We start from the raw sequence: 23586 nt of genomic DNA, 5'->3' as shown, positions 1-23586 counted from the left end.
CTCTTCAATCAAAAATGGTAGCAATTCTCGTGAGCGCTAAAGTTTCAGTTTTTTACAGCAAGATCACAAAGACTTTCCCCAAGTCTTCCCAAAGGTTCTACTTGGCACAAACACTAATTAAAACACAAAACCACATCTAACCAGAGGCTAGATGATTTATTTATTACTAAACAGGAGCAAAAATCAAAGAGCAAAAATAAAATTGGGTTGCCTCCCAACAAGCGCTATCGTTTAACGCCCATAGCTAGGCATGATGATTTCAATGATGCTCACATAAAAGATAAGAATTGAAACATAAAGAGAGTATCATGAAGAATATGACTAGCACATTTAAGTCTAACCAATTCCTATGAATAGGGATTTTTTGAGCAAACAACTTGTGGGAACAAGAATCAACTTGTATAGGAAAGCAAAACAAGCATAACTTCAAGACTTTAAGCACATAGAGAGGAAACTTGGTATTATTGCAATTCCTACAAGCATATATTCCTCCCTCATAGTAATTTTCAGTAGCATCATGAATGAATTCAACAATATAACCAGCACCTAAAGCATTCTTTTCATGATCTACATGCATAGAAATTTTATTACTCTCCACATAAGCAAAATTCTTCTCATTCGGAATAGTGGGAGTATCATAAGAGACTCGAATACTATAAATTGTTTCCACATTAAAAGAGTAATGTTCAGAAAAAGGGTAATCATAATCATGACAAGTTTTATAAATATAATCATCACTACTTTTTATAGCATAAGTGTCATCACAATAATCATCATAGGTAGCAACTTTGTTCTCATCATAATCAATTGAAACCTCTTCCAAGATAGTGGAATCATTACTAAATAAAGTCATGACCTCTCCAAATCCACTTTCATAATTATCGCAATAAGATTCAACATCCTCCAAAATAGTGGGATCATTACTTCCTAAAGTTGACACTCTTCCAAACCCACTTTCATCAATATAATCATCATAAGTAGGAGGCATGCTATCATCATAATAAATTTGCATATCATAAATTGGGAGACTACAAATATCATCTTCATTAAACATAGCATCCCCAGGCTTGGGACAAACATTAATTGCAGCATATATATATTATCAAACATGTCATTCTCATCAAACATAGCATCCCCAAGCTTGGGCCTTTTCATATCACAAGCATAATCACTCTCATCATTAATAGTATGGATAGCACCAATAGTATAGCAATTATCATCATGACGATGAGTGATAGGAGCAACATCATTTGGGAGGGATACCTCTTTACCTTTACTTCTACATCTTTTCTTTTTCACATTAAGTATGGGGTTATCCCTCTTTTTGGAGCTCCTTATTACTGAGATTGGTTGAATAGAAGGCTCCTCCTCGTTACCTGATTCATCCTAAGAAATAATAGGAGGGCATTGGGAAATCTCTTCCCTTTCATTAGTATTATCTTCATCTTCTATTTGTTTTCTAGACTTTATGTAATTGGCAATATAAGGATTCTCAATGCAATTCACCGCACAATGCACATAAATTTCCTCTAGATCAATATCGAGGAATTTATCAAGGTTATATTCTGGAATATGCTTAGTTATACGTTTCATTTCTTCATAACCCAAAAGCAAACTAAGTTCGTTATGATGTGCAAGGGAAATCAAATCATCACAATTTTTGGACACATACGATCATGAAACAATTTGCATTTGAGATTTAAATGACCATGTTCATTGCAAAGTTCCCAAGTATGGTGAAGAAATTTTAAATTTTCAGCACAAACATCTAGCCTTTCTTGCAACCATTTAGTTTCCAAATACTTATGCCTCTTGCAAAATCTATTTTCCCTAATTGGTGTGTACTTGCAAGCTCTATGTACTCCACAAAAATTGACATGCTTATAGGACACATTTTCGTCATGACTAGTGCAATCATCATTAGTACTATGGATATTCAAGGAGTTCATACTAACTACATTGCAATCATGCTCACCATTCAAAGATTTAGTGCCAATCATTTTATAGACTTCTACTTCTAGCACTTGAGCACAATTTTCCTTTCCATCATTCTCACGATACATATTAAAAAGATGAAGCGTATGAGGCAAACTCAGTTCCATTTTTTGTAGTTTTCTTTTATAAACTAAACTAGTGCTAAAACAAGAAACAAAAAGATTCGATTGCAAGATCTAAAGATATACATTCAAGCACTAACCTCCCCGGCAACGGCGCCAGAAAAGAGCTTGATGTCTACTACACAACCTTCTTCTTGTAGACGTTGTTGTTCTCCAAGTGCAGAGGTTTGTAGGACAGTAGCAAATTTCCCTCAAGTGGATGACCTAACGTTTATCAATCCGTGGGAGGCGTAGGATGAAGATGGTCTCTCTCAAACAACCCTGCAACCAAATAACAAAGAGTCTCTTGTGTCCCCAACACACCCAATACAATTGTACAGGTGCACTAGTTCGGCGAAGAGATGGTGATACAAGTGCAATATGGATGGTAGATATAGGTTTTTGTAATCTGAAAATATAAAAACAGCAAGGTAGCAAGTGGTAAAAGTGAGCGTAAACGGTATTGCAATGCTAGGAAACAAGGCCTAGGGTTCATACTTTCACTAGTGCAAGTTCTCTCAACAATAATAACATAATGGGATCATATAACTATCCCTCAACATGCAACAAAGAGTCACTCCAAAGTCACTAACAGCGAAGAACAAACGAAGAGATTATTGTAGGGTACGAAACCACCTCAAAGTTATTCTTTCGGATCGATCTATTCAAGAGTTTGTACTAGAATAACACCTTAAGACACATATCAACCAAAACCCTAATGTCACCTAGATACTCCAATGTCACCTCAAGTATCCGTGGGTATGATTATATGATATGCATCAAACAATCTCTGATTCATCTATTCAACCAACACAAAGTACTTCAAATAGTGCCCCAAAGTTTCTACCAGAGAGTCAAGACGAAAACATGTGCCAACCCCTATGCATAAAATTACGAGCGGAAATCGCAAGTTGATCACCAAAACATATATCAAGTGGATCACGTGAATATCCCAATGTCGCCATAGATAAGCACATGAAAGACATACATCAAGTGTTCTCAAATCCTTAAAGACTCAATCCGATAAGATCACTTCAAAGGGAAAACTCAATCCATTACAAGAGAGTATAGGGGGAGAAACATCATAAGATCCAACTATAATAGCAAAGCTCACAATACATCAAGATTGTACCATCTCAAGAACACAAGAGAGAGAGAGAGATCAAACACATAGCTACTGGTACATACCCTCAGCCCTGAGGGTGAACTACTCCCTCATCGTGATGGAGAGCACCGGGATGATGAAGATGGCCACCGGAGATGAATTCCCCCCTTCGGCAGGGTGCCGGAATGGGTCTAGATTGGTTTTCGATGGCTACGAAGGCTTCTGGCGGCGGAACTCCCGATCTATTCTGTTCTCTGATGTTTTTATGGTATATTGATATATATAGGCGAAAGAAGTCGGTCGGGGGAGCCACGAGGGGCCCACGAGGGGCCCACGAGGGTGGGGGCATGCCCAGGGGGTAGGGCGTGCCTCCCTGCCTCGTGGCTTCCTCGAAGCTTCCCTGACGTCTACTCCAAGTCTCCTGGATTGCTTCTGTTCCAAAAATAACTCTCCGGAAGGTTTCATTCCGTTTGGACTCCGTTTGATATTCCTTTTCTTTGAAACATTGAAATAGGCAAGAAAACAACAATTTGGGCTGGGCCTCCGGTTAATAGGTTAGTCCCAAAAATAATATATAAGTGTATAATAAAGCTCATAAACATCCAAAACAGATAATATAATAGGAGGGAACAATCAAAAATTATAGATACGTTGTAGATGTATCACGCGCCGATTGTCTTTCTTCAGGATCCTTCACATAAGAAGGCTAGGCACGGTGTCTATGGTCGGGCCCGTCCCTGCAGCGTCGATAAATCCAAGGGCTGAGCTCTATCTGGCGGGCTGGCCCCGTTCATGTCACCTCCTGGGGTCATTGGTGCTTGGCCTTCTCGTGCGATAGCCTTAGGAAATTCATTTGGTGCAGGTGGTCTAACCATCTGGCAGGAACACCACAGCCATCAAGAACCAAGACCAGGCACAACCCGCCTTGAGGTAGGGCCTCGTGAGTCCTGCGCTGGCTCACGAGTGCCCAGACACACCTCGTCTAGCACTGTCGTGCAAGCCACGTGTGAGGGCGGAGCTGTACACGCCCCGGGGGCTCTCCGCAGTAGGGAGTCCCCTCCCACGTGCCAGTGATAGACCAGCAATCACCATGGCGATTTGTGCCCTTCCTCGTGCTAACCTGCAGGAACTTCCTGAGGACTACAGCGCGGACTCTCTCTCTTCTCCCATGCAATTCTCTTGCGCATTAAAATGGGGGCTCTTGAGCATCACGACTCAGGAGCTCTTACTGGCTCTCCAGCCCTCACCCCCTGGCCTTGACCACGGCATCGCGACCTGGCATACCAGCAACGGCTAAGCTCTCTCGAGGTCCAGGACCTAAGGACGCAGAGCACACAGGAGAGCACGGAGAAGAGGAAGATGCTTGCACGGGCCCAACCTAGCTACCCAATAGTGGACGACGCCCAAATTTGGCGCAACACGAGGAACCAGCTCCAGAACGCCAAGATAAGTCTCGCGCCTGGATCAACCCAGCACTATGACATAAGACCCTCGCCTCTCGCTGCCCTGCTGCGGCAACATCGCCTCCCTCTCCCATCCTTAGGAAGCTGCTTGCGCGCTAAAGGGGACCTCTTGAGCATCATGCCTCAGGAGCTCTTACTGGACCTCGGGGCGCTCACCTCCTGGCCTTGACCACGGCATCGCAACCTGGCATACCAGCGACGGATGCAGCATGCCTGGGGACCGGGACCTATCAGTGTAGAACACCAAGCTGCCGCGGGATTGGAAAGGGGAAACTGAGCCTCGGTAGGACATGTGCTCGCAAATTATCATGAAAAGGATAATATCAACAAAAGACATTATAGATCCTTTACACACCCCCACGGGGTCCGTTCTGATTCCTCGCATGAAACAAAAGAAAGGAGTTCCTAGGAGCTCTATCTACGCGCGCCGAACGTCGCCGACACCATCATCAATAGTGGGCCTCCGGACGCCGGTGCCAACCCCATCCAGATCATCGACGGAGGCGGCCGTATGCTGCGGCCTTGCTCCGAGCTCGGCGAGAGCTCGGGGGCACGTAGCTGTCGTCGCTTGTCTCCGGAGACACGACGAGCTCGGGAGAGTCGCTGGACCACCAGGAGTCACCATTGTCACTGGAGGAGCTGCGGGCGAGGCCAGCAGCAGGCTCGACGCTAGCCGCTGCGCCATCCTGGCGACCCCCTTCAAGGCAGCACTCCAAGCGGCAGCCTTCCTAGTCGAAGACCTTGAAGAATAGCGTCGAGGAGCCGTCATACTCGAAGTGGATGGCGAGGGCGCCTTCCGCGTGGCTAACTCGGGCGACCTCGCCCCAGCCGCGAGTCATGAAGATCTTTCCGGAGGAGACGGCTTCAACCTCCGCTCCAGTTGCAGGGGTGTGGCAGTCGGCGTGCTGTAGCCAAAGCTCAAGGGGACCTCTCGGTGGCATCTCGAAGACGAAGAACTACGGGAAGAGAATCCAAGTGCTCGGAGGCATCGCCGCCCACAACATGAACTCGCGCGAGGAGTCCGCATCATGGACCCCTGGGGCGACAGCGTGCGTCACCGCGGCGCGGCGACCGCGGCCCTGGCACGAGCGGCGGCGCTCGTTGCTCCTCCTCTGGAGCCCTCGGCTTGAGCGTACAAGGGCAACGGGTACCCAGGAGGTGGCCGCTCATACTACGGCCGCGACACTACTAGCCTCACGACCATCTCGCGACGATGGGACCGCCTCTTCTTCGGCGGGAGTAGCTCGGGCTCGTTGAGGGGAGTCTTGCCCTTCTCTGCGGCCGAGAACCTCCGTATCGGCGCCACGACCGCGCCAGCAATCAGTGGAACGAGGAAGAAGAGGGAGCGGGAGGAGCAAAGGAAGATATGGATCACGGGGCCTCGGCCCCCCTTCCCATTTATAGCCAAGGGGAGGCCAACCGCCGGCCTCCACGATCTAAGGAAATAATGATCTTTTTCGGCATGCAGCTAGGAATCATCAAGTCAGGCAGTTGCCGAGGCAGCGTGGTGAAGCGGAGATGCCCATGTCCAATTAGTCGCCACGCGCCAACCGTGGCCGCAGGCTATTGGGGCCCATGACGCTCTGCACTTGCCCTTTGGCTTTGCCTCGAAGTCAAGCCCGAGCGCGCCTTGGGCCCTGGGCTACTGTCGGCGTTCTAGGAACGGGGGTCCCCAGACTTGCTTGCCTGCGGCCCACAGAATGGCTCCACCAGCGGCCCTGTACGGCCCGTCTTCATCAGCAAACACTCAAGACCCTCACGAGGGGCCAAGCCTCGCGAGGCGGACGACGCAAGACCACGTTAGGGTCGGCGTCACCAGGCTGGCTCGCGAGGGGCGGAGAGATCAAGGCAAGGGACACCTCGCGAGGCTTCTATGATGCAAGCCATGACGACTGGAGCCAGTCAGGCGCCAGCGCGCAGTGTCCTCATTTCCTCTTTGGTGATAAAGGGGCAAGCGCAGGCGAGGAGTCCCGAGGCATGAGGCAAAGGTTTCCATATTGGTGCAACAAGACCAAGACTAGCAGGATGGCAGGACGGAGGTCACTGTGGAGCCCAAGACGGCGTCACCACCAGAGCCTTTGGCAGGCGAAGACTACTTTTGTCAGGATAGCTTGTACTAGTTGTCTCCCTTCGAATTTGGCTGTTGTGGGATTCCTTCCCACTCAATATTTGGGAAGAGGACCAGGGCCTCTATAAATAGGACTAGCCACCACCATAGAGAGGATTGACTCATCAAGAAGCTGACCAACTCATCCAGATCATCCCCAACCACACAAGCTCATCGAGCACAAGAACACCTCTCCCCAGGAGGCTGTTCTTCCCTTGTAATTGTTCATCCTCAGCCCAAGAGGCAATCCACCACACCACACTGGAGTTGGGTATTACACCACAACGGTGGCTCGAACCAGTATAAATCTTGTGTCTCGTGTTCTTTGGGTTCGTAGAGTGTGCAAGCTAGAGAGGGGGAGAGATCTTTGTGCGCACCCCAGTGTTCGAACCTCAAGGGTTTTGCCGGAACCCGAAATCTGACAGAAGACTTGGAAGACGCCTTCCGAGATAACTTCCAAGGCACATATGTCCGGCCTCCGGATGACGATGACCTATGTCACATTATCCAACAGCCCAGGGAGTCAGCCAGGAAGCTCTAGACTAGGTTCTTAAATAAAAAAGAACCAAATTGTCGATTGTCCGGACGCCGAAGCCCTTGCGGGCTTCAAACACAGCGTCCGAGACGAGTGGCTCGCCCGCCACCTCGGCCAAGAAAAACCAAAATCCATGGCAGCCCTTACCGCTCCGATGACCCGCTTTTGCACGGGAGAAGACAGCTGGCTCGCTCATAGAAGCAACAACACCAGTGATCCGAGCACTTCCGAAGTTCAAGACGGCAACGGCAAGCCACGACGCAATAAACACAAGCGTCAGAATAATAATGAAGGAATGCAAGACACGACAGTCAACGGCAGATTCAGCGGCTCCAAGCCCGGTCAACGGAAAAAGCCATTCAAGGCAAACAGAGACGGACCATCCAATTTAGACAAGATGCTGGATCGGCCTAGCCAAATTCATGGCACCCCCGATAAACCAACCAATCATACCAACAGAAGCTGTTGGGTCTCTAAACAAGTCGACAAGCTTATTGCCGGACACAAGGGGAAGGGGCCGCCCAGTGACAGCGATGACGGAGAGACTCTCCCAACGGGGGTCAGAAGCAATTTCCCCCCAAAGTAAAAACAGTAAACATGGTATATGTGACACACATCCCTATAGGGGAGCGCAAGAACGCACTACGGGATGCCTACGCCATAGAGCCGGTCGCCCCAAAATTTAACCAATGGACAGCCTTCCCGATCACTTTTGACCGCAAAGACCACCCAGCCAGTATCTGTCACAAAGGTTCGGCAGCTCTGATCCTGGACCCAATTATCAATGGGTTTCACCTCACGAAAGTTCTTATGGACGGCGACAATAGCCTTAATCTACTCTACCAAGACACTGTCCGCAAAATGGTCATTGATCCTTCAAGAATCAAGCCCACAACAACTACCTTCAAGGGAGCAGTACCCGGCATAGAATCTCACTGCTTGGGCTCAATTACATTGGAAGTCATTTTCGGCTTGCCAAACAACTTTCGAAGTGAAGGCTTGACCTTCGATATTGTCCCGTTCCATAGTAGCTACCATGCACTGCTTGGGCGTACCGCTTTTGCTCATTTTAATGTTGTCCCACACTATGTCCATCTAAAGCTTAAGATGCACAGTCCACACGGCGTCATCACGATAAACGGAAATACGGAACGCTCCCTCCATATAGAGGAGCACACTACGGCTACTGCAGCCAAAGTACAAAGCGGCCTCATCAAGCCGCGTATCTCATCGGCCATCATGCAGCTGGTCTCTATTAAACAGGACCGATCAATCTCAGAGCTGGATTACCATTTTGGCCTCTATCGTTCGCCTCATATAGCCGCGAAGTTTGTACCGCGCATACATAATTATGCACTTAAAATACCCTGGTCATCAGCGGAGGCACAATACAGACAGACCTACAATGCGGTCCACACTCCCATAGCCTTTTCCCCTTTTTCTAACTATTTTTATCTTTTACACAGGTAACTCAAAGCCTGGTCATCTTATGGACTCTTTCTGAGTTCGGCATCGTATGGATAACCAAAGGCTACTCCTACCAGGAGATCTTTCACCGAGGCAAGGCAACGCAGACGTGCAACAGGAGGTCCAAATGATTTTTTGTAGACCGCACTCTTTATTTCAAACATGTAAAGTGCCTTTTTCCTCAGCCTTCGACCCTTGGCATGTTAAATAGCCCAGGTAGCGGCGCTATAATCTGCAAGATTGCGTTTGACGTGTCAATCAGATTCTAGTGTACATACTCCGTATTCAGTATTTGCTTTTTCAAAAGAACTGAATTTTGCTTCTTTGGTTGTTTCACGCACGCGCCTCGGCACAAATCGCCAGGGGCCCGATATGGCAACATATGAGTTGCCGACAAGTCCGAACAGCTTTATAGCGCACTTTGGTGTCACGAGTTTGGCCTTATATGCATCAGCTCTGAATCATGTCTTTGGTCAATAGTTGAGTTGCCCAGCTCCTGTGCTTGCTACCTTACGTTCCGTCCTATCAGCTAAGGTAGTAAAGGGAGAACTACTGCGATTGTGTTTCCGGTTCATCTGGTCAAGCTCCTCAGTAGAGAATGCCAAAAACTGACTGTCATGATGCGGCGAGAGTTGGTCAACCACTCGATGACTTATCAGAATCTTTCGCGATTCCTTCTGTATTATACGAAGGACCATTCTTCTGGTCACCTATGTAGCACACCATACTCGGATAAATGTGTATATACCAGGGGCTATATCATAGACCCACCATCAAACTCCTATGGCTAAGTGAAAGTGTTAAAGCCCTATAGTCTGATTGCCTAGTTCGCCGCATTGACACCTCCTTCATGGAACAAGACGTTGGGTCAAGAGTGATCAAGCGCTTTTTCGAACACCCCCATATTATATGCGAGGGGGCCAAAGCCGATGACTGGTAAACTTTCAGATTATACAAAAAAACGGCCGCACAGGAGGAACCAACGCTTTCAGGCAAAAAGCATAGCCTATAATATATCATAATATTGTTTTTACAATTTTGGTACAATCACTCGAATATCATATCCTTCGAGCACTGACCCTCTATCAAACAGGCGCCCTCAAGGACATCCTCGAAATAATGCTCCGGCATGTGATGGTCCTTGCCCCCGGGTGGACTCTTTGCTGCAATATCGGTGGCCTTCATCTTTGCCCAATACGTCTTGACACGGGCAAGGGTCATCTGTGCACCTTCAATGCATGTTGACTGCTTAGCGGCGTCGATACGTGGCACCACATCAACAAGTCGCTGCACCAAACCGAAATAACTATTCAGAATTGACTCAGTCGGCCACAAACGGACCACGGCATCCCTCATGGCAGATCCGGATATTCTATGGAGCTCGGACCACTGGGCCATCTGTTCGTTCAGCAACAGCGGACGCTTTGGCATGCTGAATTGCGACCAGAAAAGCTTCTCCGTTGCATGTCCTTCTTGCGCTTGATAACATTGCGCCGCATCGGAAACACTCTTCGGCAAGTTCAAGAATGCATCTGGAGAACTCCACATTTGATTAAGTGGGGCTTACTTCGGATCACCGAATTTAGTCTGTAATAAGAAGGGCTTACCGGCGCTGTCTCCCCATCTTGCCGGATCTCCTCCCGAGCCTCTCTAGACTCGGACTGTGCTTCTCTCACCTCTTGTAAGGCCTTGTCAAGATTGGTTGTTTTTACTTTGTTATCCTTTTTGAGGAATTCACATCGGATAGTGGCATCCTTTAGCTCGCGCGCCATGGTAGATATTCTCTTCTCGCACTGGCGCTGAGCAGCCTGTTCGGCTTTTAACTCAGTAGCTGCCTTCTGGGCAACCACATTACTCATCCTGGCTTGCTCCTTGGCCCGGACGAGCTCAGCCCGCAGGGTCTCAACCGCGGCAATACCATCTGCAGTTACGCATATCTCAGCTTCATGCTCATATTATTATACATACATATACTGACTGCCCCAAAACATACCTTATGCCTCGTCGAGCCGCCTTTTAATAAGCGTGATGTCATCATCCGCCACATCAAGTTTCTGCTTCAGACCTGCAACCTCTGTAGCATGAGCAGCCGCCACGGATGCAACAGCCTGTGTTCCAATTAATTACATTATTTCCTGGGCATATCTTTTTGATCCTCTGATCGCCTCCCTTTGGATGCCAACCAGATTCTCACGGGCTACTACCTATACACAGGTGCATTTGGCACGTAGAAGTGCAATTGAAGATATTACATGGCATACCTCGAAGCCTCTTAGAAGGCTCATGAAGGCTTCATTCAATCCGCTTCTCGTGGACAGAATCCTCTCAACTAAAGTACCCATTAAGGTACGATGTTCCTCTGAGATGGACGCATGTTGCAACATGTCCATCAAGGTATCCGGCGACTCCCGATTCCTGGAAGCGGCCTTGGGAGTACGGACTCCCTTCAAAGGGATATGTTTACTCAACCCCAAAGTCATCTCTGGCTGTAAACCGGATAGTCCAGGGCCTTTATCGTTGGCCCCCGAAGGGGCTGCACGCCCAGGACCCTGGACTACTGGGGTATCACCTTCGGGCGTGGTCTTCATTGTCCCTCGCATCACATGTTGATCGGCAGAGATCTTCCGGGACGACACCTTGAAGTCGTCCACCCTATTGGGCGAAAAGGTCTGTGGAGGCGTCTCACTTTCCATCATCCCCAGAAGAAGATCCCCCGAGGAGGAGGACTATTGAGGAAGAATGCATGCCGGACCACAAACATGTATTTTAAAATGTTACCCTTGTAGCCGGAAAGGAATGGGATATGTTTAGGACACCCTTGTTCACTTACAATTAGGCTAAGGGTTTGTCCTTACGGAGGAACTGTGCGACAATGTCGTCTTCTGAAGCCAAACCGCCTGACAGGGACATCTTCCCTCTCTTGGAAGTCTTTACCTCCAAATCTTCGGAGGCGGTCCTTTTCCTCCCATGGGGAGAAGGGTTGTCAGCCCCTCCTTATCTTTTGTTTTCTGAAGAGGGAGTTCCAATCTCCCCGGACATGGTGTCTGGTGTACCATTAGAATGGAGGCCACCTTTGGCCTTCTTGCTCTCCTCCTTGTCCTCCTTCACCGGCACTTGATATGGCGCCGGAGCCAGCAACCTTGTTAACACAGGATCGGCTGAGTCTTCAGGAAGAGGGGCTGAACACCTAATTCGTTCCACCTTCATTACCCAGCCCTGTTCGAAGATGGTTTTCTTGGTACTACGGGATATTTAACTAAGCTGTGTTTGGGAGTCGAGTGCTTATCGAGGTATTCATATGGTTGCAGTCGAGGCCGATGTCTTTGGTGGTATCCGGCCACTAGTTTCGTGTCCCGAAGAATAACTTCCACATTCCTCTGTGCACCATGGCGAAGAAGTGCTGAAGGGTCCGTGGTCCTTCCAGATTGAACTCCCACATGCGGAGGGGCCGTCGCTGGCACGGCAGGACCCGGTAGACTAGCATTACCTGGATTACATTGATGAGGCCAGTGTCCTTTTCGAGGAGGCTCCGGATGCGGCTTTGTAGTGTCTGCACTTCATCAATTTATCCCCAGTCCAGCTGTCGGTGTCAAAACCGGCGGATCTTGGGTAGGGGGTCCCGAACTATGCGTCTAGGATCGATGGTAACAGGAGACGGGGGACACGATGTTTACCCAGGTTCGGGCCCTCTCTATGGAGGTAATACCCTACTCCCTGCTTGATTGAGCTTGATGAATATGAGTATTACAAGAGTTGATCTACCACGAGATCGTAATGGATAAACCATAGAAGCCTAGCATGTATGACTATGGTAATGAGTATATGCTTTCCGGACTAACCCCTCGGGTTTATATAGACACCGGGGGGATCTCGGCTTTACATAGAGTCGGTTACATAAGAAGGGATCTTCATCTTTGGTCCCCAAGCTTGCCGTCCACGCCAAGGAGAGTCCAATCTAGACATGGGTACAATCTTCGGCCTTCATGTCTTCACAACCCATCAGTCCGGCCCATGGATAACAGGCAGGATGCACGAGGACCCCTTAGTCCAGGACTCCCTCAGTACCCCATGAACCTGGCTTCAATGACGAGGAGTCCGACGCGCAGATCGTCTTCGGCATTGCAAGGCGGGTTCCCTTCTGTTTAAACTTCAAGATAGTCTTTGGATGCGATGATAGCATCTGGACCTGTCACACACACCATACATAACCGCAGAGAGAATATATTTTTACACGAGTCTAATCTGCTGACAGCCTTTTACAACATGACCTCACATCTGTCCGGTCATAATTTCGAACCGTTTTTCGTCTGCCGCTCCATGTTTCGAGACGCAGTTGCCATTGGCACGTCTTGTCGAAGCAGAGATCGTGTCCCCTTATTACGGGATTCTCATCAATATGGGCATGGGTGAACCAACCGTGTCGTTTGCACGGCCCTTGGGAATAGGAGAGTTTAAGGCGAGTGGGGAGACGCTTTATATTCATGGCCTTTATAAGGGGATAAGGACTCCCTATCTTCACTGACACCTCGGATCCTCCTTAGTCCTTCCGTCCCTGAGCTCCATCGCCCAAGATTTTAGCTTTTCCCTCGCCCGAGAAAGCACTCCAAAGATGTACGAATCCGGAGCTGGGGGTAAGTGGATGGCCTCCTCCATCAAGAAGAGGGATATCAAGGCGCTCCGGGAGGCCGGATATCTGGCCAAGGAGATCGCTCACCGACTCTTGGCCAAGGGACAGATTGTCCCTACTCCAGAGCCCCACGAGAGGGTTGTGTTTCTTACACATTTCGTTCGCGGGCTGGGATTCCCTCTTCACCCCTTCGCCTGTGCACTGATGTTTTACTATGGGTTATACTTCAATGACCTAGCCCCCAACTTCATCCTCAACATCACGTCATACATTGTTGTGTGCGAGACCTTTCTTCGCATCCCGTCTCATTTCAGCCTATGGCTGAAGACCTTGAATGTGAAGCCGAAGGTGGTGAGGGGCCAACAAGCAGAGTGCGGAGGCGCCATGGTGGGCAAGATGCCCAACGTTACCTGGCCCGAAGGCTCATTCACGGAGATGGTGAAAGGGTGGCAATCAGGGTGGTTCTATATCATTGAGCCGCGTGACGCCAACTGGGTGGCGGCCCCCAAATTCCGATCCGGAATCCCGATGCGGCTCACCTCCTGGCAAGAGAGGGGCCTAACCTGGGGTCCCTCGGACGAGCTGACTGGGCTCCATATGAGCGTCCAAAACATGATAGGTAGGAAGATCAAGCTTGTCAATGTGGTCCAGGTCATGCTCATTCGTCGGGTCCTTCCGTGCCAACGCCAGACTTGCTATCTGTGGGAGTACGATCCGGCCAAGTACCAGACGCTACTAGAGCTCTTTGGCATGACGTACAAAGAAATCTGGAAAGTGCTTTTCAAGGCCAGTGAGACGCCACTGCCCACGACCGAAGATCGCGGGCTTAGCTTAAAATGCCAGGCTAACCTAGTAAGTTCTTTTAATGTTTTCAAGGCATACCCTTTACTAGCATATTTTGAGAAAAAGCCTAAGCTTTCCTACCCGTGTTTTCAAGCCTGGATCAAGATAGCTGAGGAGATTCACTGTCCGGCTCCGCTGCCCGAAGACCAAGAATTCCCATTACTAACGGAAATGCTTTTTCCAGCACCTTATGAGGTGCCAGAGAAGACGGCCAAGAAAGCGGCCAAAGGGGCCAAGAAGGGCCCTTGCCAAAAGGGCGCTCCGAACGTGATGACCGAAGACGAGACTTCCTCTTCGTCCACTGGCGATGACGACTAAGAGGAAGAAGAAAGCGACTCCTCACCTGAAGTGGAAAGGAAGAAGAGAGCGGCCCCCACAAATCCAGAGGCGAAAGCACCTAAGAGGGTTAGAGGCTCCCTCGCGGATAACTCTGTGTGGGATGTTGATAGCAGTCTGGAGCGACCTTGCAGGACCAAGCCTCGGGCCGCCTTGTAAGTACCAGAATCCGAAAACGTCTGGCCTTCCCAGTTTGTAATATTGATATACCTTAAACCTTGTTATTGCAGTCCAGCACGCGATGGCTCCCCGCGATCCTCGACAGAGGGATCGCTAGACTCAAAGGAGATGGCTAGCATGTCTCCGCCACCTGCTCATTCAGTCTCTCCCAAGGGTGACGATGAGGTGGTGTCACAAAAGACCTTCCCCAACCGGGGGGAGCTTCCAGAGATCAATGGGGTGGCGCCCCAGGACGATTCCTCAGTCACATGACACATGGGGGAAAAGGCCCCTATGGGGACTGGTGACGGGGGTCGAGTTCCCTTCGGATCTGAGCCGGATACCATTCCGGAGATCTACGCGTCTCCGGAGTCCAGCGAACGGCATTCCCCAAAAGGAGGGAGTGTGCCTGTTACGCCGGTGACCTCTATCCAACAAGAGGCACCGGATAATCTGCTAGAGGCACTACGAGGCGCCTCTATTGTAGATGAACACCGCGCCCTTGTGGGCGCGGTAATAGAGAAGGTCCGGTTTGTCAAAAGCGGACTGACCGAAGCCTGCACTAGCCTTCTATCGGGCTTTGAGGTAAGTAATGCGTTTGTAGGAAGAATATCACAGTATAGACAGTAGCCCCTGATGCTTTGTTTGGTGTTCGGGAAGAAAAAACTGAACAGAGGATCAAGAAGAAATATCGCGGGAGTCTAACATAAGTTGTCTATGTGAATAAGCAGGTATGGCTGCAGGCTGCCACTGCTCATGCTGAGGAGGTCTCCGGACTGAAGTGGAAACTGGAGCGGGCCGAGGAGGGGCTCGGCCTCGTGAAGAAGCAGCTGGAGGATAGCCAAGGTGTGTAGTAACCTGCGGGTACATTTTAAGAAAAAATGAATAGTCCATCCGAACTGAGGTGTCATAAACTTTATTAGGGGCCACGAACGAGGTGGCAGCCCTCAAGAAGGCGTTAGCCGAGGCCGAGGACAAAGCGGCCAAGGAACGCACCACGCGCGAGAAGCATGAGGCCCGGGTTGGCGAGGCGCAGCAACAGCTCCAGGGCGCGATCGAGAGATTTGAGTCCTTGGAGCGTGATTGTAAGGCACAAGATTCCGGACTGGCGAAGGCCCGCCAGAGCACCCAGGATGCACGAGCCAAAGCCCAGAATGCCCTCCAGGAAATTCAGGCGGCCAAGGAGATTGCGGTGGGTAATTCTTTCACCATGCAAAGAAAGTATGTAGAAGAAACGTTTCCTTGTACTTATCCAAATTTGGGTTTTCTAAGGGCGTTTATGGATCTGCTGCGCAGTATATCAAATGCCGCCGAGCATTATAGAGCCGCAGAAGGGATGTCTATGGAGAAGCTATTCTGGTCCCAATATCTTGGACCCGAACATCCGTTGCCCTTCAGCGACCAGCTAAAGCAGTTGGTCGAGCTGCACAGGTCGGCAGAGTTAGCCATGAAGGACCTGATAGTCCGGCTATGGCCTGCCGAGCCTATACCTGGTAACTACTTCGGACTTGTTAAGCGGCTTGTAAGTGCCTATCCGCGGCTCGAAGCCGTGAAGTGGTCGGTCTGTATTGAAGGTGCGCATATGGCATTTGCCCGCGTCAAGACGCATTGGACAAACCTAGATGCCAAGAAGCTGATGAGCGAGGGGCCGCCGGAGGGCAAGAAGCATTATCGACCCGAGCTCTATTTTGATAGCGTCCTGGAGGGGTCCCGCCTTGTGGCGGAGCAATGTTTTAAGGATGTCATATTCCCATGAGAACATTTGTATTACCCTGTACTGTAATATGGAACAATGATGTTATGTATTATAATGCTTGCGATTTACATTTTACCTCCTGTGCGGCCGTTTATGAAATCTGAGGGTTGATCAGTCGTCGGCTTCTGCCCCCACGTAGATAGTACGGGGGTGTTCGGGATAAATCTAAACACTCTTTACTCCACATTCTGGTCCTTAAAGGAGGTGTTTAGCGCAACGAGCAAGGCAATCAGACTATGCGGCCTTTACCGCCCTCTCTTAGCCATAGGAGTTTGACAATTAAGAAAGTTGGCGAATCCCCTCGTATTCGGAAGGCCGAACTACGGGCGTTATACACGCCTAATAGGAGGAACCGATTCTTCACAAGAAGCGGAAAAAATATCTAACAATTTGGAACCTCTCGAACAGCTGACCAGCTCTCGCCGCATCATGACAGTCAGTTTTCGGCCTTTTCTACTGAGGTGCTCGTCCGAAAGAACTGGGACACAACCACAGTAGTTCTCCCTTTACTACCCTAGCCTATATAGTGGAACTAAGGTAGTAAGCACAGGAGCTGGGCAACCCAACTATTGACCAAAGACATGATTCGGAGCCGATGCATATAATGTTATAAGTTCGGGGTGCCGAACTATACTGGAAAAGTGTTCGGACTTTTATTGCCGTAATGTAGGGTGTAATGAAGCCCCTGGTGTAGTAATGCATAACGTGGTGTACGTGTGCAATAAGTAATATATACAAAGGTGAGGAAACAGGAAAATTAAGTAATAAGCTGACGCCACCATTTATTCACCATTGTGATGTAATTAGTACGTCGAGGCGTAGTTTGTGCAAGTAATGCGATAAGCAAGTAAAGCTATTTAGCATGCTGCAACCAAGGGCGAGCTGCGTGCGGGTATGTAAAACAAGTGTGGCAATCGTTTAGTAGAGACCACCTGGGGATTCCCTTGTATGCCAGAGCTCCTTGCCTCCTTGGTGTGTTCTGCAAGCGGGTTGTCCACATAGACCTCGAAAAGAGAAAAACCCCGTAAAAAGAAAAAATAAAGGCGTGCGAATCCCAGGTTCGGTCAAGCTGCACTGTGGGTCGCGAGCAAGTTATTCCTCCGTCAGTACCCATGGGGTTTTTAGTGCGTAGTTATGTACGCGCGGTATGGATGTCGTTTCCTCATCGGGGCTGGGACGGAGGCTGAATTTACTAATTCAGCTCTTGACGAACCGAGCTGCCCTGTTGTAGTGTAGTCCGGACCTTCTTAACGATGTCCAGGGGCTCGGCGGCCGGATTATGGCACCGCTTGAGAAGGCCGCTCTATACTTCTGCTGCCAGGGCTGTGGTATGTTCCTTTGTACAGAGGGAACGTTCCGTGTTTCCATTTACTGTAATGACATCGCATGGACCGGCCATCTTGAGCTTGAGATTAGCATAATGTGGCACCGCGTTGAATCTAGCAAACGCGGTTCGTCTGAGCAGTGCATGGTAGCCGCTGCGGAAGGGGCGATATCGAAGATTAACTCTTCGCTTTGGAAGTTATCCGTGGAACCGAAGACCACCTCCAGCGTGATTGAGCCCGTACAACGGGCCTCTACGCCTGGTATAACTCCTTTAAAGGTAGTTATCATGGGCTTGATTCATGAGGGATTAATGCCCATTTTGCGTACTGTATCCTGATAGAGCAGGTTGAGGCTGCTACCACCGTCCATTAGGACTCGTGTCATGTGAAATCTGTCGATGATTGCGTCGAGTACCAATGCGGCCGAACCGCCATGATGGATGCCAGTTGGATGATCACGATGATCAAAGGTGATCGGGAATGACGACCATGGGTTGAATTTTGGGCCGACTGGCTCTACCGCATAAACTTCCCTGAGTGCGCGCTTGCGCTCCCTTTTGGGGATGTGTGTAGCATATATCATGTTCACCGTTTTGACATGAGGCGGGAATTTCTTCTTCCCCTCAGTGTTTGGCTGCTAGGACTCCTCGTCATTGTCCTCGCTCTGCGATTCCCCTTCCTTGTTTCCGCTATTTACCTTGCTGGCTTCCTTAAAGACCCATCACTCTCTGTTAGTATCGTTGGCCCGTTTGTCTGGGGTGCCATGTATCTGGCACAGACGATCGAGTATGCGGTCCAAGCTGGATGGTCCTCCGCCGTTCCTTTTATAGGGCTTCTTTCACTGGCCAGACTTGGAGCCACTGAATCCGGCATGAACTGTAGTGTCATCGGTGTTATCGCCATTGCTTCGGCGTTTGTGTCTATTGCGTCGGAGCTTGCCGGAGTTGTTCTTGGCCTCGGAGGGGCCTGTCTCACTGGCTGTGTTTTTGCTATGAGCCAGCCAGCTGTCCTCACCCACGCAAAAGCGGGTCATGAGTGTCGTAAGGGCTGCCATGGACTTTGGCTTTTCTTGGCCAAGGTGGTGTGCTAGCCATTCGTCACGGATGCTGTGTTTAAAGGCCGCTAGGGCTTCGGCATCCGGACAGTCAACAATCTAGTTCTTTTTGGTTAGGAACCTAGTCCAGAATTTTCTGGCTGATTCTCCAGGTTATTGAACTATGTGGCTTAAGTCATCGACATCGGGTGGTCGGACATATGTACCTTGGAAGTTGCTAAGAAAGGCTTCTTCCAAGTCCTCCCAGCTGCCGATGGAATTCTCGGGTAGGCGACTGGCCCTTTGAGCTTTAGTGGGAGGTATTTGATGACATGGAGGTCGTCTCCACGGGCCATGTGGGTGTGGATAATAAAGTCCTCAATCCATACCGCGGGATCGGTTGTTCCGTCGTATGATTCAATATTGACGGGCTTGAACCCCTTGGGGAATTCATGATCCAGCACCTCATCTGTGAAGCACAGAGGGTGTGCGGCACCTCTATATCGGGCCACATCACAGCGCACCTCTGATGAAGTCCGTCTACGGTTATCGGCCCGGGTGTGACTAGGTTTGTCACGTTTGAATAGGTAGCCGTCATCCCGAGTTGGGAAGCGTCCTCGCGATCCGTAGATTGATCTGGTGTGTCCTCCTCTACTGTCCAGATCCTACCGAAGGTCGTATGTATGGTCCCAAGCTGTTCTGTCCCTGTTTTTGTGAGGCGGTGGGGCGGGCTGCTATTCAGCCTGAGTTGCCGTTTTATCCCGACCGCGGGGTGGTCGGTCCGCCGCACTATCCGGACCACGTGGTGGTCGGTCCGCATTGTGTGAGGGGGGTATGGGATCTGGTGCTTCCTCGTCGAACTGAGGTAGCAGTCTGCGCTTTGGGTAACTCTTGGCTGGGCGCTCGAGGCCCTATTCTTCGGCTGCCAGGACATCAGTCCACCTGTCAATGAGCAGGTCTTGATCAGCTTGGAGCTGTTGCTGCTTCTTCTTCAGGCTTCTTGCGGTGGCTATTAGCTGGCCCTTAAAGCGGTCCTACTCGAGGGGTGCCTCAGGCACGATGAAGTCCTCATTGCCGAGGCTCTCATCATCCTCGGATACTGGACGATAACTATCATCATTTGGGTCATTGGGCATGGCCTGTTTATCAGGGTTATCTTGCTCGTTGTCTTGTTCTTCCTGTTCGGATGCAGCCCCGACAGGGTCTTCATTGTTTTTGGCGTCGCCCGGAGTACTATTTTCTCTGATGCCAGTGTCGTCATCTTTTGAGCGACGAGGCTTAGAGCGCTGTTTAGGGCGTCGACGCTTGGACTGTGTCTCGGAAGGTTTATTTGCAACTGGATCTCATTTGTCATCGTCGCTAGCTATTTTAGGTGTGTCGACCATGTACACATCGTATGAAGAGGTGGCCGTCCAACGTCCAGTAAATGGCGGGTCTTGGCCTTGCTCCTGGTCGGCATCGTCGTCCATACCGTCGATGTCTTCGGAGCCGTAATCAAGCACGTCGGTTAAGTCATCGACAGTGGCTATGAAGTGGGTGGCGGGTGGGAAGCGAAATTTCCCATCATCAGCCTCTGGCTCGAACCGAACATAGTTGGGCTGTGAGTCCTTCTCCAATGACAAGTTCTTTAAAGAGTTTAGCACATCACCCAAAGGTGAGTGCTGGAAGATGTCTGCGACGCTAAATTCGAAAATCGATAACCGATCCAGCTCGGTGTCCGCAGGCGTACCCGGTCCGGGACTTATAGCCAGAGACGAGTCCGGAGCTCCATTGACGCAAATATTGCGGGGTGACGAGTCCGTGTACGGCTCCAACGCCGCAGACTCTGTGGCCTCGGATGGCACGATCTGCTGGGGTTCTAAGGCCGTTGCAGCAACAGGGACCATCTCCTGGATGTGATCCGATGACAGATTTAAGTCATGTTCATCAGGGCGAGGAGGAGCGATCGCTGCGATCTCAAATCCATTGAAGATCAAGTCTCCGCGGATATCCGCGACATAGTTCAAGCTTCCAAATCTGACCTGGTGGCCAGGGGCGTAGCTATCGATCTGCTCCAGATGGCCAAGCAAGTTGGCCCGTAGTACGAAGCCGCCGAACACGAAAATCTGCCCGGGGAGGAAGGTTTCTCCTTGGACAGTGTCACTATAGACGATTGAAGGGGCCATCGAACCTTTCGTCGACGGCATAGTGGAACTCTCAATGAAAGCACCAATGTCGGTGTTAAAACTGGCGGATCTCGGGTAGGGGGTCCCGAACTGTGCGTCTAGGATCGATGGTAACAGGAGACGGGGGACATGATGTTTACCCAGGTTCGGGCCCTCTCTATGGAGGTAATAACCTACTTCCTGCTTGATTGATCTTGATGAATATGAGTATTAGAAGAGTTTATCTACCACGAGATCTTAATGGCTAAACCCTAGAAGCCTAGCCTGTATGACTATGGTAATGAGTATATGCTTTCCGGACTAACTCCTCCGGTTTATATAGACACCGGGGGATCTAGGGTTTACATAGAGTCGGTTACATAAGAAGGGATCTTCATCTTCGATCGCCAAGCTTGCCTTCCATGCCAAGGAGAGTCCAATCTGGACATGGGTACAGTCTTCGACCTTCATGTCTTCACAGCCCATCAGTCCGGCCCATGGATAACAGGCAGGACGCCTGAGGACCCCTTAGTCCAGGACTCCTCACCAGCCCCTTATTAATCCATGATGCGAGCTATAATGGAGGGCCACTTGGTACCACGGGGTTCGGTGATGTAAAACCACTCCCGCTGCCATAGGTTGGAAGCTTCCGTGAAAGAACCTTTGGGCCAAAAAGCATTGGTGAGCTTGTTCACTGTAGCACCACCACACTCTATTTGCTTCCCCTTGATTATCTTCGGCTTCACATTAAAGGTCTTGAGCCATAAACCGAAGTGTGGGGGAATGCGGAGAAAGGCCTCACACATGAAGATAAACGCCGAGATGTCAAGAAAGGAGTCCGGAGCTAGATCGTGAAAATCTAGCCCACAATAGAACATGAGTTCGCGAACGAAGGGATGGAGAGCGAACCCTAGCCCCCAGAGGAAGTGGGAGATGAATACGACCCTCTCGCCGGATCTGGGAGTAGGAATAACCTTTCCTTTAGCAGGGAGCCTATGGGGGATTTCCACAGTCAGGTATCTTGCTGCCCGGAGCTTCGCGATATCCTCCTCTATGACAGAGGAGGCCACCCACCAGCCTTGAGGGCTGGGTCCGGACATGACTGGGAAGCTCGGAGCAATTAAGTTGAAACCTGGGTGCTGGAACTCGAGGTTGGAAAGGTTGAGGAAGAGGTAGGCACGGAGGAGAAAGATGGGTATGTGCCCCTTTATAAAGGCGATGAATATCAAACGCCTCCTCGTAGGCCTTAAAGCCTGCCTATTCACAAGGGATCATGCCAATGGAACGGTTGGGTTAGCCACGCCCATATTGATGAGAATCCCGTAATAAGGGGACACGATCTCTGCTTCGACAAGACGTGCCAATAAAACCGCATCTTAAAACATGGAGCGGGAGGCTAAAAACGGTTCAAAATAATGGCCTAGCTGGGACGTGATGTCACGCTACAAAAGTTGTCAATGGATTGGACTCATAAAATATTATACTCTCTACGTATGTGTGTGGTACTCGTTTTGCAGAGCCGGACACGTTTTCTGTGTTCAAAGGCTGTTTTGAAGTATTCAGAGGAGGAACCCGCCTTTTAATGCTGAAGACAATCTGCGCGCCGGACAACTCGTCATTGAAGCCTGGTTCAGGGGCTACTGAGAGAGTCCTGGATTAAGGGGTCCTCGGGCGTCCGACTTGTTGGACATGGGCCGGACTGATGGGTCGTGAAGATACAAGACAGAAGACTCTCTCCCATGTCCGGATGGTACTCACCTTGGTGTGGATGGCAAGCCTGGCATTCGGATATGAAGATTCCTTTCTCTATAACCGACTTTGTACAACCCTAGCCCCCTCCGGTGTCTATATAAACTGGAGGGTTTAGTCCGTAGAGGCAATCATAATCATACAGGCTAGACTTCTAGGATTTTAGCCATTACGATCTCATGGTAGACTAACTCTTGTAATCCTCATACTCATCAATATCAATCAAGCAGGACGTAGGGTATTACCTCCATTAAGAGGGCCTGAACCTGGGTAAAACATTTTGTCCCCTGCCTCCTGTTACCATCGACCTTAGACGCACAGTTCGGAACCCCCTACCCGAGATCCGTCGGTTTTGACACCGACAGGGGGCACCGCCCCCTCCCTAGTCCAACTCGGACCAGCCCATGGGGGGGATCCCCTTGTGGCCCTTCTCTCCTTTCCACTAAGGCCCATGAAGGCCCAATACTTCCCCCAGCGAATTCCCGTAACTCTCCGATACTCCGAAAAATACCCGAACCACTCAGAACCTTTCTGATGTCTGAATATAGCCTTCCAATATATCAATCTTTATGTCTCGACCATTTCTAGACTCCTCGTCATGTCCGTGATCTCATCCGGGACTCCAAACAAACTTCGGTCATCAAATCACATAACTCATAATACAAATCGTCATTGAACGTTAAGCATGCGGACCCTAAGGGTTCGAGAACTATGTAAACATGACCGAGACACATCTCCAGTCAATAACCAATAGCAGAACTTGGATGCTCATATTGGCTCCTACATATTCTACGAAGATCTTTATCGGTTAAACCGCACAACAATATACGTTGTTCCCTTT

The sequence above is a fragment of the Triticum urartu genome, chromosome 3A (assembly GCF_056163025.1).
Source record: "Triticum urartu cultivar PI428250 chromosome 3A, HENAU_Tu73, whole genome shotgun sequence".
Taxonomy (NCBI): Eukaryota; Viridiplantae; Streptophyta; class Magnoliopsida; order Poales; family Poaceae; genus Triticum; species Triticum urartu.
This window is presented reverse-complemented; position numbering follows the sequence as displayed.